Source organism: Elephantulus edwardii, unplaced genomic scaffold, assembly GCF_000299155.1.
Source record: "Elephantulus edwardii isolate Elephantulus edwardi_28Jun2011 unplaced genomic scaffold, EleEdw1.0 scaffold00095, whole genome shotgun sequence".
Taxonomy (NCBI): Eukaryota; Metazoa; Chordata; class Mammalia; order Macroscelidea; family Macroscelididae; genus Elephantulus; species Elephantulus edwardii.
In genome coordinates, this window is record NW_006399845.1 from 3,208,576 (window position 1) to 3,217,395 (window position 8,820).

Below are 8,820 nucleotides of genomic sequence, written 5' to 3' on the forward strand. Positions count from 1 at the left end.
TTTGTTTAAAAAGCTACCATAGAGCAGAATCCATTTATGTAAAGCATCAAGTTTAGTACAAAGAAGCAAAAAATAAACTCATGCCGCTGAAGGCAAATTCCCACTGACATCCTATCAACAAAATAGGAGTATAATATTTTAGTTATATTCCTTGGTGTTGAATGTTTTATAAAACACAGAAAAAGTAGATCTTTTAATATGACTTCCTTTCTCTCCTAGTGTTAGGTGGTTTATCACGGAAGGATTTTATTACAGATTGTTTCCTATCCTACAGTATTCTTTATATGAAAAAGGAAAAAAAAAGATGACTTGTGGTCTGGACTTAGGTCAAATTTCTAATTAACAGTCAAGCAACTCTGTGAGATAACAGTCTCTTAAAACACACAAATGAAAAAAAAAAGAAGCATAAAGAAATCAAGAACTATAACTGCATTTCATTACTAGTGTACAGGGAAGTGTCTATAAAATTGGCTACAGTCTGGCCAAAACCAAGCTCAACCCATGGCCATAGAGTCAATTCAGGCTAATGTCAACCCCCTGAATTGAGTTTTCAAAGTTGTAATGCTTTTCAGAGGAACTGACTGTCTTTCTTCGCCTTATATTTGGTGGGTTCAAAGCATTGACCTTCAGGTTAGCAGACCAGCAAAAATAAATACCCTGTAGCATTCATTGTAATCTAACAAGTACTGTTAATGTTCTGAATTATTAAGTAAATACATGGATTTATTTTCTTTTGAGATGTATGCTATCATTGTTAGGTGCCATTGCATTAATGATAACTCACAACAACCCCATGAATTATCTAGCCCTTTCCTGCATCATTCTTAAGTTCTCCCAATGCTCAAATTCATTATTAAAGCCATTTGTCAATCCATCTCACTGAGATTCTTCCTCTTTCATTGACCCTCCAGGTTTCTCAGAATAATGGGGAGTTTTGTCCAATTTCTGACCCCTTTTGACAACATGCCCAAAGAAGGTAAGTCTAAGGAGCAACCCTTGTTGCACTTACACTTGGACAGATTTGTTTGTTCTTTGGACAGCCCATGGAATATTGAATGTACTTTGTACACCATTCAACAGCAATAAATCACTTTGGTATTCCTTGTTTTCTAACTTTCACGGTATAGGAAGCAATTAAAAATATCATGGTTTGCAACACACCCATCTTGTTCTTTAAAATGATACATTTGCTCTTCAGAACTTTAAAAAGTCCTTGACAACAGTTGTTTCTTGACCGTTGTTGCTAAGGGTGTTGGTGGTGAAGTTAAACAAGATGAAATCATTGACAATCATCAATCTTTTCTCCAGTGGTGAGATTTTTTGTCTTCTTGATGTTGAGATGTAATCCATATAGACGGAGGTAATCTTTGCTTGTCTGCAGCTAGCCTTTCAAGTTTTCTTCTCTCTTAGCAACTAAGGTTGTGTCATCTATGTAATACAAGATGTTGATGAGGCTTCCTCCAAACCTGATGTCACATTTTTTCATAAAGTTCAGCCTCTTGAATGATTTTCTCAGCATAGAGACTAAGTGTTGCTGTTGATTGCTATTGGGTCTAATATGACTCATAGTGACCCTAAGAACAAAATACCTGAAGCTTTTTTATAACTATTGTCGTTTCTCAAAGAGTTTCCAGAGCCAGGCTGTTTAGAAAGTGGATGCCACTCCAGCTTCTAAGTGACTAAGTAGGTAGTAAGAAAAGATAATGCTCTGTCTCACACGTGTTGTGGTTTTAAACCATGTAGTATTCCTTCAGAGGACAATTTCTTGGTCTAAGTACAGGTTTCACTTGAGTATAATTGAGTGCTCTGGGACTCTAATTTTTCTCAGCTGTACTGTAATTTGTTCTGATACAAACAGTTAAAAAAAGTGATAGGCAATAAAACTCAAATATACATCATCTTGCTATTCTCTGCTTTCAACATTTATTTCCATCATGGAGGGTATTCCTCTCTTGCACTGTCTCTCCACCCTCTCAAGCATGACATCCCTCTACAAGGGCTGATTCCACCTTGCAACATGTCCAAAGTATGTCAGACAGAGCTTCAGAATCCTTGCTTCCAAGGAACAGCCTGGTTTCAATCTCCCTTGGATGAACCTGTTTGCTCTCCTATCAGTCCATTAATTGGAAATAATTTTTCTTTGAAGTACTGTTAGTATTTGTTTTGTGTATGTTAGAGTTCTGTTACTGTGTTTGAAAATGTTTGTTATGGTTATATCCTCTTATTCAATTTGCTACAATACTTATAATAGTATTCCCTTGTTTAATCATTGTCTAATATCATTCTTCAACTTTTGTCATAAATTGTGACTTAAAGTATATTTTATCAGAGATTAACATTGTCACTTGCCACTCCTGCTCTTTTTTGGTTACTATTTGCTTGATATGAGTTTCTCCAATTATTTTCTTTCTGTTTTGTTTAGATATACTAAAGCCATTTAAAAGATTTAGAGAGTAGCTAGCTGTGCTTCAGTAGTAGAATTCGCATCTTTCATACAGAAATCATAAGGTTTAATATTCAACCAATGCAGCTTATTTTTCATCACCGTCATTAATTGTGTTGCAATGATAGCAAACAAGTTTTGGAGTTCCAGACTAAGTTACACTAGGAAGAAAGGTTTGATAATCTACCTCTGAAAAATCACCTAATATAAATCTTGTGGATCATAGCAGTCTGATTTTTAACAGACTGTGAGGATGACACATCAGAAAATATTTTACCATTGAACTTGAGATCTGGTCCAATAGTATCTAAAAACAACAAAGGAATTTCAAGGGGACAAAAAAATAAAGATTATTGGCTCAGTTTATCTACCAATCCAATTTATTTAGGGCAATCATGAAGTGAGAATGAAAAAAGGGAAGAAGATTTTAGTCTTTTTGGGGACACTACAATATGCTGCTCCAACTTTATTTCTTTTCTACAGATCTTTCCAAATGCAACATTAAACGAATTTGTATTTATTAAAGTGAACATACTGAGTTAAGGATTGCGGACCTAATGTTCCTACTGTGAACGTATTTCAATAAACAGGCATGGATTTTTTTGTTATCATAATTGCAAAGGACAAAATATCTAGTGATACCTCATTTGTTTCTCTGAGTTACAATTATAGCATCCTATTGAAAGAGAATATCCATCATTCACGTTTCTTACATTGTGCTAATATAAGGGAAAAATGTTTTGACTTTCCCTTTCATCAATATTTATTTGATGGCTCTGAAGTCCTGTCAAATATCTTTAAATATTCTAGAAATTAGTCTCAGATGCAATAATGCAATGTGTTTCTTTTTAAAGAAAACTTACAATTGCTTTACATTAAATTTTGAAACTCAGATCAATGTTTAAAGGGATATACAAATAGAGGGATAGTTGTAATTTTCATTTAACAGAAACAATTCATCCTATATGTGCAGAAGTTTTGTGTTTTCTTATTATTATCCACTTTCTAGCTCCTGTGGCCTAGAAAAAAAGAGTATTGTGCTGCCCACAGGCAGTTGGTTTGAATTCACCAATCACTTTTCAGGACAAAGATGAATAATCTCCTATTGTGAGCTTTAAAGCCTCTGAGAATCTGTTAGAGGGTCACATATGAGTTGGTTCTGACTAAAACATGATAGTGAATGAATTCTAGAATTTTATGTTTTATTATACATTTTTACTGGATTAATAAAAGATACTGATTTATATGAGTTACCTGATTTTATCTTTACCACTGTACTCCTCTTGCTCAACTGTAAATCTAGAAGATAACATTGTTAAATAAATGAGGCATAGAAAGCCTCTCTGGTAAAATTTTTATTATTACTGTAAACCAATAAACAAACAAAAGAAGGATCATAAGAATGTAATAAATGTGACAGCTTCATTGAAGCTAAAGTTCAACAATCCAAAAGCCCACTGCTATAGTGTTTTACTCATTGGTACGATTCTGACTCAAAGAGACAACGTAGGAAAGGTGAGCTATAAAGTATCTAAGACCATAAATCGCTGTGGAAAAAGACTGCCACATCTTTCTCCCACAGAGTGACAGATGGACTTGAACCACTGATATTTTGGATAGTAGCTAAGCTTAAGGTAGCATCAGAACTCCTTTAGGTCCAAAAGAGAGCTCATAAATTCTACATCACCACCAGTATATTGGTCCCTTAATTCATAGATTTAGTGAGATCATTTAATCTAACTTGCTTACAAAGATAAACACCATTAAAAAGACAACTCTCAAAGATTTATATCTGTGAAATAGAATAAAAGCACATGATGCAGAGACTATGACAGAATAAAATATACAAAGACAAATAAGATCCATGGCAATGTATCATGTCATGAAATGTTTAAACCTCCACATGGGGCAGAGATTTATTTGCTTGCAAAACTGAGCTCCTGTCATTGATACACACTATGGAAATGAATGAAAATATAAAATATATATTATTGACTATAACAAAATAGAATTCTTTGTCTAAAGTGAAAAATAGAAAACGATTTTAGGAGCATGCTGAGCCGTATAACAAATGTTTGAACATCCAGAAAAATAAAATGAAACATTTTTTTCCTTCATTTTCTGTGGTAATGTGAGTAGGTGTGTCTGAGACAGTAAGTGGCTCAGGAAAGGGCAAGGTTCAGAGCTATTGTTCATAGGGTCACTATGAGACACAGTTGACTTGATGGCTTATAACAACAAAAGGATTAAAAAACAAAAATATAACCCCCATCATCATTGAGTCTGACTCATGGTAATTCCATGTATTTAAGAATAGGAATTCTTCACAGTGATTTCTGGCTGTAATTTATGGAAGCAGATCATCATGTCTTTTCTGTGACATTATGTAAGTGTTTGACCTCAAACATGTAGGTTAAGAGTTGAGTGCAAATCATTTGCACTACTCAGTCACTAAAATTAAAACTAAACATAATTAAACATACCAACTGCCATCCAGCTTCCAAATAAACAGCCATGTCTTGGAGAAGGTGCAATCAGAGTGTTCCTTGGTGGCAAAGATGATTTGTCTCACATACTTTGGACATGTTGCTGCTGTTAGGAGCAGTTGAGTCAAGTATGACTCATAGTAATCTTCTGAAAAATAGATCTGAACCCTGTTTAATCCTGTGCCATCTTCACAATCTTTGACACATTCAAGCCCATTATGTAGTAACTGTGTTAGTGTACCTGGTTGAAGAGCTTTGTCTCTTTACCATCACTCTACTTTTCCAGGCATAATGTCATTTTTCAGGGAATAACTTCTCCCAGAAACATGCACTAAGTATATGTGATGAAGCTTCATCATCTTTGACTCCTAGGAACTCTGGCTGAAACTTCTCCAATACATATCTTTATGCTATGTTTAATATATGTTTATTCTTTTGGTAGCACATGGGATGTTAAAAACTCTTCTCCAATGCCATAGCTCAAAGACATCAATTCTTATTCTGTCATCCTTATTAATTTTCCAGCTCTCAGATGCATAACAAGTGATTGAAAAGACCCTGGTCTGAACCAGGAGCACCTTAGTCTGCAAACTGATATCATTGCTCTTCAATAATTTGGAGAGATACCTGACTACAGACTTTCCTAGTATAATATGTTCCCTGACCTCCTGACTGCTGATAGCAAGTGTATAGCTTGTGGATTCAAATAAGATGAAGTTGTTCACAGTTTCAATCTTTTCTCCAACTATCATGATGTTGCCAGTTGGTCTAGTGGCAAGGATTTTTGTTTTCTTGACATTGAACTGCAATTCAAATTGAAGGCTGCAATGTTTAACCTTTTCCAGAGGGGAAAAGAAAAAGTCTTCCCTTAATGCTGGTACTTAGGACCCAAACACAATCATGTTGCTAGGATAGTTATTCCTTAGAGAGGGACTTTGTGCTTGGGAAGGTTAAGGGTTGATGAAAGAGAGAAAGATCCTGAACTGGAAGGATTGATACAGTGACTGCACCAATGGGCTCAAGTGTGTCAGAGGATGGCACAAGATAGGGCAAGGTTCAAATCTGTTAGGTCACTGTTAGTCCTACTCAATTTGAGGGCAATTAGCAATAATAACTGTCCTCAATAATCTGAACAAAATTCTTCACCTTCATTTAAAATTAGAGTTGTTCACTTTAAAAATTAAACGAAAAAATAAAAATACGCAACCTTTTTCTCTTGATAGGCAAGGCATCATTTGATAATGAACTAAACAATGTAAAATCAGGTTTAAGTAACTAAATCTGGAAGCATTTTAGTTTTTATGATACAGCCTGTATATGGTATGAGGTGATGAGGAGATTGATGGTATTTTGACCTTACAGATAGTGGCTGGAAATGTTTCTATAAACTCTAATGAAATATGACTTTAGAAATGCTGACTGGAACAATTGTGTATGAATGCAGTCACCAACCACCCTACTCTAAGCACAGAAATACACATTTCTCAACTACAATATTTTTTTTCTTTTTTTCAATCTCCTTACAGAATGAAACTAAAATCAGTATAGGATGCTCACTCAACCAAAGGATGTTTATTTGGGGTTTTTTGGGGGGGTTTCAAATCAACTGAACACATGGACATTCCAAATCAATTGATTTTACTGATTATTTTCTTGATTTCATGGAATTGTTTACATGTACTGAAAATAAAATTCTATGAATAAGCAAACTCAGCTAAATCCAGGCAAATCAGTAATTGGGTCATGTGCAACACTTTTAATTTTACCATTAAGGTCCTTTTCAATATACTTATTTGAGTTTTTTCCTTGTAAAAAACCTTCTGAATCAAAATCCTAGTCAATAATATAGCCTTTTTTATTGTTTTTGTTGTTGCTATGTATTCTTGACGTGAAACTCACAGTCAACCCTCCAAAGAGTATTCAGGGGGTGTTCATTGCATGGGAGGATGTTGCCCAACTTTCTCCTAGGAAGTATCTGGTGAATCCACACTGCCTGCCTTCTTACCCACATGACCACCAGAGCTTCTCATCCTCTGCATGTAGCACTCTTTTGAGATATAACTCACATTAATAATAATAACACAAAAAGAAAGAGATAGTATTTATTTCACAAATTAGTGTCTTCACTGTTCAGTAAATAGAACCAGAATTTCATTTTCACACCACTGAAGTCATCACATTCATTGTAAAAAATAACATGTTAAGATCCATCTTGAAGTATAATACTATCAGTGACAGAATTATATCCATTCTATTTTCACATTTGCTACAAGGATGGCTAGTTAGTACTGTTGTTGTCAAGTGCCATCAAGTTGAGGAGAACTCACAGTGACCCCATGAACTCCTATTCTGTACCAGCCTTATTTTCTCTGATACGTTAAAGTCCATTGCTGAAGCTACCATGCCACACATCTCATTGCGGTTCTTCATTTCCTTCACTGACCCTCCATCTTTCCAGGCATAATGTCCATTTCCAAGGAATACCCTCACCTAGCCACACGCCCAAAGTATGAAAGGCAAAGCTTTGATATTTTTGCCTTCAAGCTATACACTGACTGCACTTTTATACAGACATACCTGTTTGTTCTTTTGACAGTCCGTAGGATACTCAGTACTCTTCTCCAGCATCACAACTCACAGGCATCAATTCTTCTTCTGTTATCCTTATTCATTGTCCAGCTTTGTTAGGTGTAGCAGGTGATTGAGAAGGTAATAGCCTGAATCAGGTGTACCTTAATCTTCAAATTGGTATCATTGCTCTTCACGAATTTGGAAAAGTCCTGGACAGTGGACTTGCCCAAGACAATATGACTCCTGATTTCCTTACTACTGGAACCAAGTGTATTCTTTATTGATCCAAGCAAAATTAAATCATTGACAACTTTAATTCTTTTTCCATCTGTTAAAATGTTGACTGTTGCTTCTGGGGTGAGGACAATTGTTTTCTTGAGGTTGAGATGTAATACATACCAAATGCTTTAGTCCTTAATTTTCTGCAACATATGCTTATAACCTCCCCACTTTCAGCAAGAAAGGTTGTGTCATCTGCATAATATGTTGTTGATGATTCTTCTCCCAGTAATAATGCTATATTCCTCTTCATAAAGCCTAGCTTCATGATTAATTTGCTCAACACACAAAGGTTGAATAAATAAAGAGAAAGGAGACAACCCTGAGGTGTACTCTTCCTGATTTTAAACCATGCAATTTTCCCTGATCCATTCAGGCAATAGTTTCTTGATCTAGATATAGCTTTCTCATGAATGTAGTTAAGTGTTGTAGGATTCCTATTCCTCTCAATGCTGGCCATAATTTGTTATGTTCCTCAGAGTCAAATGCTTTTGCATAGTCAATTAAAAAAATAGACATTCTTCAGGTATCCTCTTTTTTCAGCCAGGATCCAACTTACATTGGCAATGATACTCCTGGTGCTGTGAACTCTTATAAACCAAGTCTGAACTTCTGGGTCCATCAAAGATCTTTCTCATACTTGTTACTAAACATAAATCAACTAGTGAAGGAAGAAATTATACAGTAAGATTACTGAAGAGAAGCCTCAAAATGGGCCTCAAAAAGACAAAATGAACCATTTTTATAAAATGGAACTGTATTTGGAGTTAAAAAATCAAAAGAAAGAACATTCTCAGCATTTCTCATAGTGATAGAACTGAAGAAAAAAAGGTAAACCTTGAATTGTTCATAGTGATAGAACTGAAGAAAAAAAGGTAAACCTTAAATTGTAATATTGAAGAATTCCATCGGGAAAATATTGACAAATGGACAAATGCAAGAGAAATCAAAGTAAGATGGAAAGATTTCAGTCACTATACTACAGATAAACTGGTTGAACTTTAACCATTTAAAGAAGTAGCATATTATTAAAAAATATGT